General features: G+C 44.0%; 1 protein-coding gene across 3 annotated transcripts in view; it reads right to left on the reverse strand.

Moving 5' to 3' along the window:
* The window catches only part of CDC42 (cell division cycle 42), a 48,701-nt gene extending 41,536 nt beyond the window's left edge, over positions 1 to 7,165 (reverse strand). The window contains exon 1 of one of the 3 annotated variants that reach the window (XM_025855704.2): positions 7,046 to 7,164. The gene's annotated coding sequence lies outside the window, so the exon portion shown is untranslated. Of the gene's footprint in view, positions 1 to 6,194; positions 6,434 to 7,045 lie in introns of those variants that run through there. The other 2 variants (XM_073903224.1, XM_073903225.1) reach the window with 2 other exon arrangements.
* Positions 7,166 to 9,028: the final 1,863 nt, after the last annotated feature.

Below are 9,028 nucleotides of genomic sequence, written 5' to 3' on the forward strand. Positions count from 1 at the left end.
AGGTCATGATCCTGGAGTCCCGGGATCAAGTCCCTCAGCAGGGAGTCTGCTTCTACCTCTGACCCTCTTCCCTCTCGTGCTATCTCTCATTCTCTCTCAAATAAATAAATAAAAATCTTTTTAAAAAAATAAATAAAATTATCCCCTACCCCCATTACTACTGGTTTAGGAACCCTCAGAATGATCTAACATTCCCTTTGGCCCCGTGGTGACCACAGCAAATAAATAATATGACCTAAAATAATTCAAACATTTCCATAGCTTATATTTTGTACTGTTTATTCTATTTGGACACTTTCTGAAACAAATGAGGGCATGAGATATTGATTTAAACCCTAGCACTCTAATATTCACAGAACTATTCATTTTTTTCTCTAGTTATCCGATAAATGAAAATTTACATTCTAAAATCTAATAGTTTGAGGTGCCTGGGTGGTTGAGCTTTGGACTCTTGATTTTGGCTCAGGTCATGATCTCAGGGTGGTGAGACTGAGCCCTGCATCAGGCTCCATGCTCAGCGTGGATTCTGCTTGAAATTCCCTCTCTCTCCCTCTGCCTCTGTCCCTCCCCCCAGGGTCAGCTGCACTCTCTCTCCCTAAAAATAAAATATTTTTAAAAATAAATAAAATCTACTAGCTTATTTAAAACCCGTTAATCTTAAATTCCATAATAAAAATATGGTTTTCTGGGAATCAATGAGTGATATATAGATGGTTTAATTCCACTTCAAAAGATTCTAAAATCAAGCTCCTCTCAAGCAGCATGCAGCTAGTGAAATAAGTACTAGTCGCTACAAAAATAGGTTGTATAATGAAAATCCCACAAACACCAACAATTACTTGCTAAAAAACTTTATTGAATTACTTCTCATTCCTCTTCATCTTTTTTTTTTTTTTAAGATTTTAAAAAAGAGAGAGAGAGTGAGAGAGGGAACACAAGGAGGAGTGGGAGAGGGAAAAGTAGGCTTCCCGCTGAGCAGAGAGCCGGATGTGGGACTCGATCCCAGGACCCAGGACCCTGGGATCATGACCTGAGCTGAAGGCAGACGCTTAACGACTGAGCCACGCAGGCGCCCCTTCATCTGTTTTTATTTTTAAGATTTTATTTTATTTATTTTAAGATTTTATTTATTTATTAGAGAGCAACAGAAAGAGAGCACAAGCAGGGGGAGAGGGAGAAGTAGGCTCCCTGGAACCCTGGGACCATGACCTGAGCCAAAGGCAGACACTTAACCAATGAGCCACCCAGGCGCCCCAGCTCTTCATCTGCTTTTAAACAGATTTCAAAGCAAACCAAAATATACAAATACTCTTAAACTGCCTATCAACAAAACAAATGGATTGTGGCTGAAACCTCACTTATGCTTTCTTCTACAAGCAATCTTCTTCTCATACTCCTTAACAAGAATTAACAGCCTCCTTGTATTCTACCTCCATCTCTCCCCCCTGGTTTCATTTTCTCTTCATTTGGTCTGTTCTCAATCTCTTCTCTTCCCACAAGGAGCAGCAGTGATAATCTTTTTAGCTGAAAAGGATGGCTGTGCCTTAACATCCAACACCAGACAGCTTCATATTGCCACCTGAAACAGAATGGACGGACACAAGAGTGCCTGAGACACTGCTCCCCCAACTTTCCTGGGGTCTGCAACATGTCTAGCCAGCCAAGAGGAGCCTCATCCATTCACTTCAGTGTGGCATATGAACACTTTTCTACATCTGCCTTGATTTGAAAAGGATTAGAAAACACTACTCTAAAGCATATAGTGCACAAGGATAGTTACTGGTGGATTTTTCCTACACCAAACAGTTTAAGGAAAAGTTATTAGAGAAAAATTCAATCTAGTCCTTTAAAAAAAGGATGGTAGCTAAATAAGACTAGATTTTAGTTATCAATATTTTCCCTTGAGATTAGAAATATGATTTCAGGAAAGAAAACAGAAAAGATTTGTTATATTTCACCAGCTAAATGCCAGCTTTGTAGTTCACCTGTTTTCATAACCAACAATTACAGGAATTATCCTTCATAACAATGTTTTCAATAAAACGTCATTTGAGTTCAAAAGTGTAACTGATATTCTAAACTAGAACTTAAGATTAGTTAGTACTAAGCGGTAAACAGTACTTTAACAACTTTACATTCCTGATAGTGAGCACAGACATGGGGCGATTCTACACAGTAGGCAAGACACTGTAACTCACTTCTTTTTAAAAGCCAAACCGGTTTCACCCACTTTCAGATTAGGATCCTTGCAATACATACTGCTACAGTGCCTAAAAGAAACCAGTTCATACTTAAGTAGGAGGAAAAATAAAAATAAAGCACCCAACTGCTGTTTCTGAAATTCCTTAAGACATCACTCTAGCAGTCTAAAGAGGATGCTTCAAACTTTAATGTGCATAAAAATCATGTGGGTGTCTTATTAAAATGCAGATTCTGATTCAGTGGGACTGGGATGGAACTCCAAGGTGATCTTATGCTGCTGATCCATAGTCCACACACTGTATCTGACTCTACACACTCGTTTATGTAACACTCGTTAAGATAGCAGACAAAAATTTAAAGCAGGTAACAATCTCCATTTAATAATTTTTATGGTTTCATGAGATTAATCTGGGGGAGGGGTGGTTATTAAAATTTTGATTTGAAAACAAATTTGTTTTAATTTTGATTTGGGGGGAAAACCCAGCTTCTCAAACATGAGGGCCTGAGAGAAGTTGTAATAATAACAACACATCTATAGAGTACTTAGTATGTGCCAGTGAATTGTCTTAAATACTTTACATAGATTAACTGATTTGATTCTCATAACAACACTGTGAGGTACGGACGATTGCTGGCCCTATTTTACAGAAGGTAAACCTGAGTCACAAAGACATTACTTAGACTGCACATTGATAGTAAATGCAGGATTTGAACCCAGGCAGTCTGGTTCCAGAGTCTACACCTTTAATTATGATACTAGCAGTACAGCTCTCAAGAGAGAAATAAAATGGCAAATCACGGGGCGCCTGGGTGGCTCAGTCGTTAAGCGTCTGCCTTCGGCTCAGGTCATGATCCCAGGGTACTGGGATAGAGCCCAGGTCGGGCTCCCTGCTCGGCGGGAAGCCTGCTTCTCCTTCTCCCACTCCCCCTGCTTGTATTCCCTCTCTCGCTGTGTCTTTCTCTGTCAAATAAATAAAAAATCTTTAAAAATAAATTAATTAATTAAATAAAATGGCAAATCAGAATGGCTTGCTTTTGGAGAAAATGATGCACGAGTTAAAGAGCTGAGTGAGCAACAGAGGCAACCAACTGCCAATTACCGGTGAGTATACAGTTCTTTCCTATATTAGAAACTATTTTGGACTTCAGCTAATAGCTAAATATTTGAAAAATATTTCTCTACAGTATTTTTTGTCATGTTTTATTTTATTTATCTGAGAGACAGCGTGTGCATGCATGAAAGAGGGAGAAGGGGTAGAGGAAGAGAGAATCTGAAGCAGACTGGGCACCGACCGCGGAGCCCCACATGTGGCTCAATCTCACCACCATGAGATCATGATCTGAGCCAAAATCAAGAATCAGACGCTTAACCGCCTGAGCCACCCAGGCGCCTCTACAATATTTTTTTAAAGGAGGAAAACACCTGGTTTAGTGGGGTGCCTGGCTGGCTCACTCGGTAAAGTGTGCAACTCTTGATCTTGGGGTTGTAAGTTCGAGCTCCACACTGGGTGTAGAGATTACTTAAGAATAAAATCCTAAAAAAAAAAAAAAAAACCTGGTTTTAACTTCATGCAATAAGCATTCTGAGACCAATGTCCCAGGGGCAACTAGTGAAGAAGAGTTTTAACATCCAAGAATTATAACAGAAGCAGTAGCAGACATAACTGAAATAACAAGTAATGAAAACTGCTTTAGCAAAAATATCTTGGGCTGAAAGGATGAGTAACTAAAAGTAGAAACTGGTAAGGGACAAAGCATAACATGACCAGGAATCTGATACTGTTGAGCAGAGTGGAAAAAGTGGCAAAAATAAGCTGCTATAGCAAACGAAAGAGAGGAAAGAAGCAAACATGAAAGTCTAAATAAGAACTGGTCATCAGAAAAAACTTTCTAAGCTCTGGTGAACAGTCCGGGCAGTACAGCTATGGAAGACACTGGACATACAGATGGATAAGACCAAGCAAGAGTAGATTAGTAATCATCACTTCAATGAGCCTGAACACGGATGTGGCTGACCAAGCACAGGTCTCAGGAAACACAGTAAACAAGCCTATGGAATATGCAGAAAGAGAAAATGTTAACCCTCAGACATCATTAAATTCATTCATTTGACAAACATTTCTTGAGACCTACTACATATCTGGCACTATTCTAGGTGGTAGGGATACAGGGGTGACCATGCCACGTCAAAGTCCCGCCCTCATATCACTTACATTCTGGTGGGGGACACTAATAGTTTTGAAAGAGAACAATGAATAAGGCATTATCATAAAAGCCCAGAATGAAGCCCTTTAATATAGGAGGACACATGGAACTATTCATGGGACCTAAGTTAACAAAATAGTAATCCCTCCCTAACCCTTATAGACTGAAGTGCTTCTCATTGTGTTCCTTATCCTCTCAAAAAGACCCTAAAAACACTAAAGAAATGCATCCAAAATGTATCTAGAAATAAAAGGACAATATGACTTTTACTCCCAAAAAATGCCTATAAATACTACTCCCAGACAGGCACAATAAATTATACTTCAAAGTTTTCCAAATGTGACAGCTCTTGAATCAAAACGTTTTATTAGTGTAACCATCTTAAAAATAACTAGAAATGCTTTTCTAATAGACCATAAAGTTCTAAGCAGAAAAAGTATCTGAATAAAGGAAAACCAATCTTGAAATTAACAGAAAATGTCAAGATTTGGTCTCGTTGGGCTTTAAGAATTTTACAGATGTTTGATTTAAGCCCCCTGACCTCCGCTGCTGTAACATGGGCCTTAGATTCACGAAAAACTAAGTTTAACTGAGTACAGGTTTTGGTTAGTATCAGAAAACATTTTAAGAAGATGTGATACCTTCTGGGTCTAGAAATTACTAGAACACAGCTCATTTTTAATACTCAGTTAACTATATCAATCTCTTATCTCCTTGCCTCAGTTTAAAAACTGTAAATTAAAACCATTCTGCTATATATTTTTTTCCATTCTGCTGTATTTTAAAAGGAAAGATGCAAATTGATGTATGTATATTTAAACTTCTTAAATGTAGAAGTCTCAAGAAATAAGGCAGCAGGGAGTGTGTTTAAAACAAAATACTCCATTATGACAGATGTATTTCAGAAGATCCAAGCTCAATACCTATCCAATCATCTACAACACCTACACACCACAAAAAGTTGATTTAAACCTACCACTTCTTTTAAGTGTTTCTTAACAAGCAATGTTCTCTCTAAAGAAAAACAATAGGAAAGTACTTGTTTCAACATGAACTACCCTTATTACAATGCCATTACACAATGGGATTCATTTGCTTTACAATGCTAACATTTTTCTGTGCTATAACCCTGTAATCAATGAAGGATATACAATTGAGGGTGTGTGTAATATTCTGGGGAACCAATACTGTGATCCCAAAAGTCTGAAAATGTTACTTAAGTGTTTTTGGTTAAAAATCCGAAATTCGTTTTTAATTACAAAATTAAATTATCTAGCAAGCAAAGGTAAGGCCTAAAATGAACTGATTCTCTTTCCACCACACCCTTGCCACAAAAAGCGCACGTGAGCCAACTTAGGTCTGTACTGTGCATCAGTTAAGTCATAAGGGAGAAGTTAAAACAGTCTGAAAAAGTCATTTTGACCAAAGATACACTCTCACAAATCACTGCCTTGGACTACAACAAGATCTTTAAAGTTACTGCCTACACAAGTGGCTGTAGATGCTGTCTTATCCCTGGCACAAACTAATCTTGAGATTTTAAACCTTCCTGGCTTTTAGATGCCTTTGAGACAGCCAAAAGATTTCAAACACGATGCGTTGGGAAGCAGGCAGGATGTGCCACTGAGTGCCCAACTGAGTCTGCAAAACGCTGTCTTCATTCGGTGAGTCCCTGACTTGTAGGAGTTAAACTCTCACCCCTTATATTGAGATGACGTAATCCTCCACACTGCATTTCTCTTGGACTTAAAGGGGAGGAAAAAACAAATGAACAAAGAAAATCTCACCCTTATAAGAGGAATTAAACAAGCGGCAGAACGACAGTTTCGAGAGGTGGTTAGGTAATTCCCTGAAAGGGAAGCTTCAGCTGAATAGGCAAGGAGAATTGGAGAAGCAAACGGAAATGGTGCTAGGAACTCAATCTAAGGCCGGAATAAAGGAGCCTGGAGAAACAGCGACCTGGTCCGCCACACCGCGCGCCGGGCCGCTGGGCTGCGGAGGGAAGCGCGTCGCAGGCACAGCCCGGGGCAGTCCGCGAGCCGCCCCCTCCCCGGCCGCCACTTCCCCGCCGCGCTAGCGATTCCGCTCCCCTCCCCCCGCCCGCCGCAAAATGTCCGCGGCGGCGCCCGGAGAAGCAGGAAGTCCAAGCCGGGGCGCAGGGGACAGACCCGGCCCGGGAGCCCGAGCCACCCGCAAGCGGCTCCGCGGCCCCGGCCCTCCGCGCCCAGACCCGCCACCCGTCCTCGGAGCCCGCGGGGCCGGGCCGGGGGGGGGGAGGGGGCCCCAGGCGGCCGGGATGGGTGTGACCCCTTCCTTCCGCCGCTCCCGGTGACAGCCCGGCCCCGCCCGCGCCCTCAGGTCGGCACCCCGCGCCCGGGCCGCGCACCTCTCGGCGGCCCAGCGCCCCCGCCTGCCCCGCCGCCACCCTCTCCCCTCCGCTCCCCGACAGAACCCGGACCCGCGCTCCCCGGACGGCGCCGCGCGAGTCGGACACCCTTCCCCGCGCCCCACACTCCCAGGGTTCCCGGGATCCCAGAGGCGGGGTGTCCCCGCGGACGGGGTGAGGCCGGGGACCGCGCGGCGGGGACGGGACGGTGGGGGAGCCGCTCCCGCCGGGAGCCTCGGGCCCCGCACTCACCTCAGCTTCTCCGCCGGGGCGTTGGCAGCACTGCGCGGGGTCTCCTCGGCTGCCGGACAGGGGCACGCGCCTGACGTCAGCACGCAGGAAACGCAGGGTTGGGTGCCCGCGGAAGTGGGCGGGGCCCGGAGGCGAGTCCAGGCAGAACGGTTGGAGGCGGGGCCCGAGTTCATCCCCCGCCCTGGCTCTGCCCGGTTACCGCGCACGCGCCAATCGGCACGGCTCGCTAGTTCGCTGCTAAGCTTTGCCCCTCTTTCTCCGACGGTTGTGTTTGCTACAAACAGTTATTTGCAAAGCGCTGCCACTAACAATGCTTTCGTTCCTTTCAACCTTCTGAGGCAAAGTATTATCATCCCTATTTTGCAAAAAAAGACGGAGGCTAAAAAAAAAAAAAAAGACGGAGGCTTTGACTTGCTTGCAGGCAATGACTTGCCTGAGATCACCCCCCTTCCAAGCCTGCATTGGGTCCTTCGTGGCGCGCCACGCTTCTCATCTGCCTACACCACACTGTCCCTCGCTCCAGTCACTTCGGCAGTCTTTTGGTTGCGGGACTTCCTCCCTGCTACAGGGCCTCGCACTCTGTTTCCCCTGGCTTCCTCTTCTTTAGCAGCCTTTGGTTGGCTCTCAGCCTTCAAATGTCTCTGCCTTCCTGATCACCCTATCCTCACAGCACCCGTTTATCATCTGTCTTCCCTGCTAGTGTGCAGGCTTTGGGAGAATAGGAACTCTCAATCTTAGTCTCAGATGTTTCCCAGTGTTACAGGAAAATCGCTTATCTTAATAATACTTCATTTATTGGTGACTACCACAGCTATTTGGCCAACAAAGACACCTCTTTCCAATACATCCGATATATTTTCTTCTGAGTTTTTCAATTGCACAAGAAAAATAACTACATTTTTGAGTGTTTACTATAAGCATGTCGCTAACAGCTTTGCATGTAATAGTAGCTAATGTAATGCTCACAACTACTCTATCAGTTAAGAACCATTACCATTTATTGATGAATGAACTGAGGCTCAGAAGTGTTAAGGAACTTGCCCAAAGTTGCCAAGCCAGGCAGTGGCAGTGGACCCAAGGGGCTGGCTCTAATTGATCATACTACCCAGAAGGTGATTATAGAGAAATCAGAAGATAAGCTTCAGCTGTGGTCCTATCCCTACTGATACAAAATATTAACATTTTGGTGTACATATTTCCAGATACATAGAGATGGAGAGAGGTGTATACACATTAATTGCACAAAAACTGTACTGTTTTTCTCTTTCAAAACTACATTGTGAATATCTTTCCATCTCAAATGAAACATCATTTTTAAAGGTCATATTCTACTGTATGGGCATTACAATCTATATCTAATCAATCTACTAAAGGAATTTAGGTTGTTTTTGGCTACTGTAACTTTTTGACTATTGTAAAATGCATCAGCTTGGTTTTTTAAACTTGAGGAAAAATGGTTGTGTTTTCTCCCTCTGCAAGGCCAGTTGGCAGTGACCTTTCTTTCATCCCCTCTCACAATCCCATGAATGTCCCCAGACAGTATCTGCCCTTTCTATTAGCGACAATATCTTGATGGGGTGTCACCCAACTGCTTGGCTTTTCCTGCCTTTATTCTGAGAACAAGGACTCACTTAGCACTTTGTCTTTTCTCTTGTCAGGTTTTTGTCAAAATGGTCCTCCCCAGCCTTTTCACAGCCCCAAAAGACAGGAGCGTTACTACTAGACCCAAGTCTACCCCTTCCCTTGCGGCCAGCCTAGGCCCCAGACTCCCTAGGGCCTCCGCCCCACTGCCCCTCCATTGGCAGCTGACTCATACTAACGGCAGGAACAGCCCGTGGGTCTCCAGCTCCCCTTCTCCTGTGGTTACCAGACCGGCGTCCATTCCTCCTTCTGGTAACACCACTTCCATTCCTGCAGCAGCCCCTGCCCCCAATTCTCAATCCCTGTGGCTCTAGAGGAGATGGCTCCACCCCTAGGTTCAGG

The sequence above is a fragment of the Callorhinus ursinus genome, unplaced genomic scaffold (assembly GCF_003265705.2).
Source record: "Callorhinus ursinus isolate GAN/ISIS: 27379988/994484 unplaced genomic scaffold, GSC_fseal_2.0 scaffold18, whole genome shotgun sequence".
NCBI lineage: Eukaryota > Metazoa > Chordata > Mammalia > Carnivora > Otariidae > Callorhinus > Callorhinus ursinus.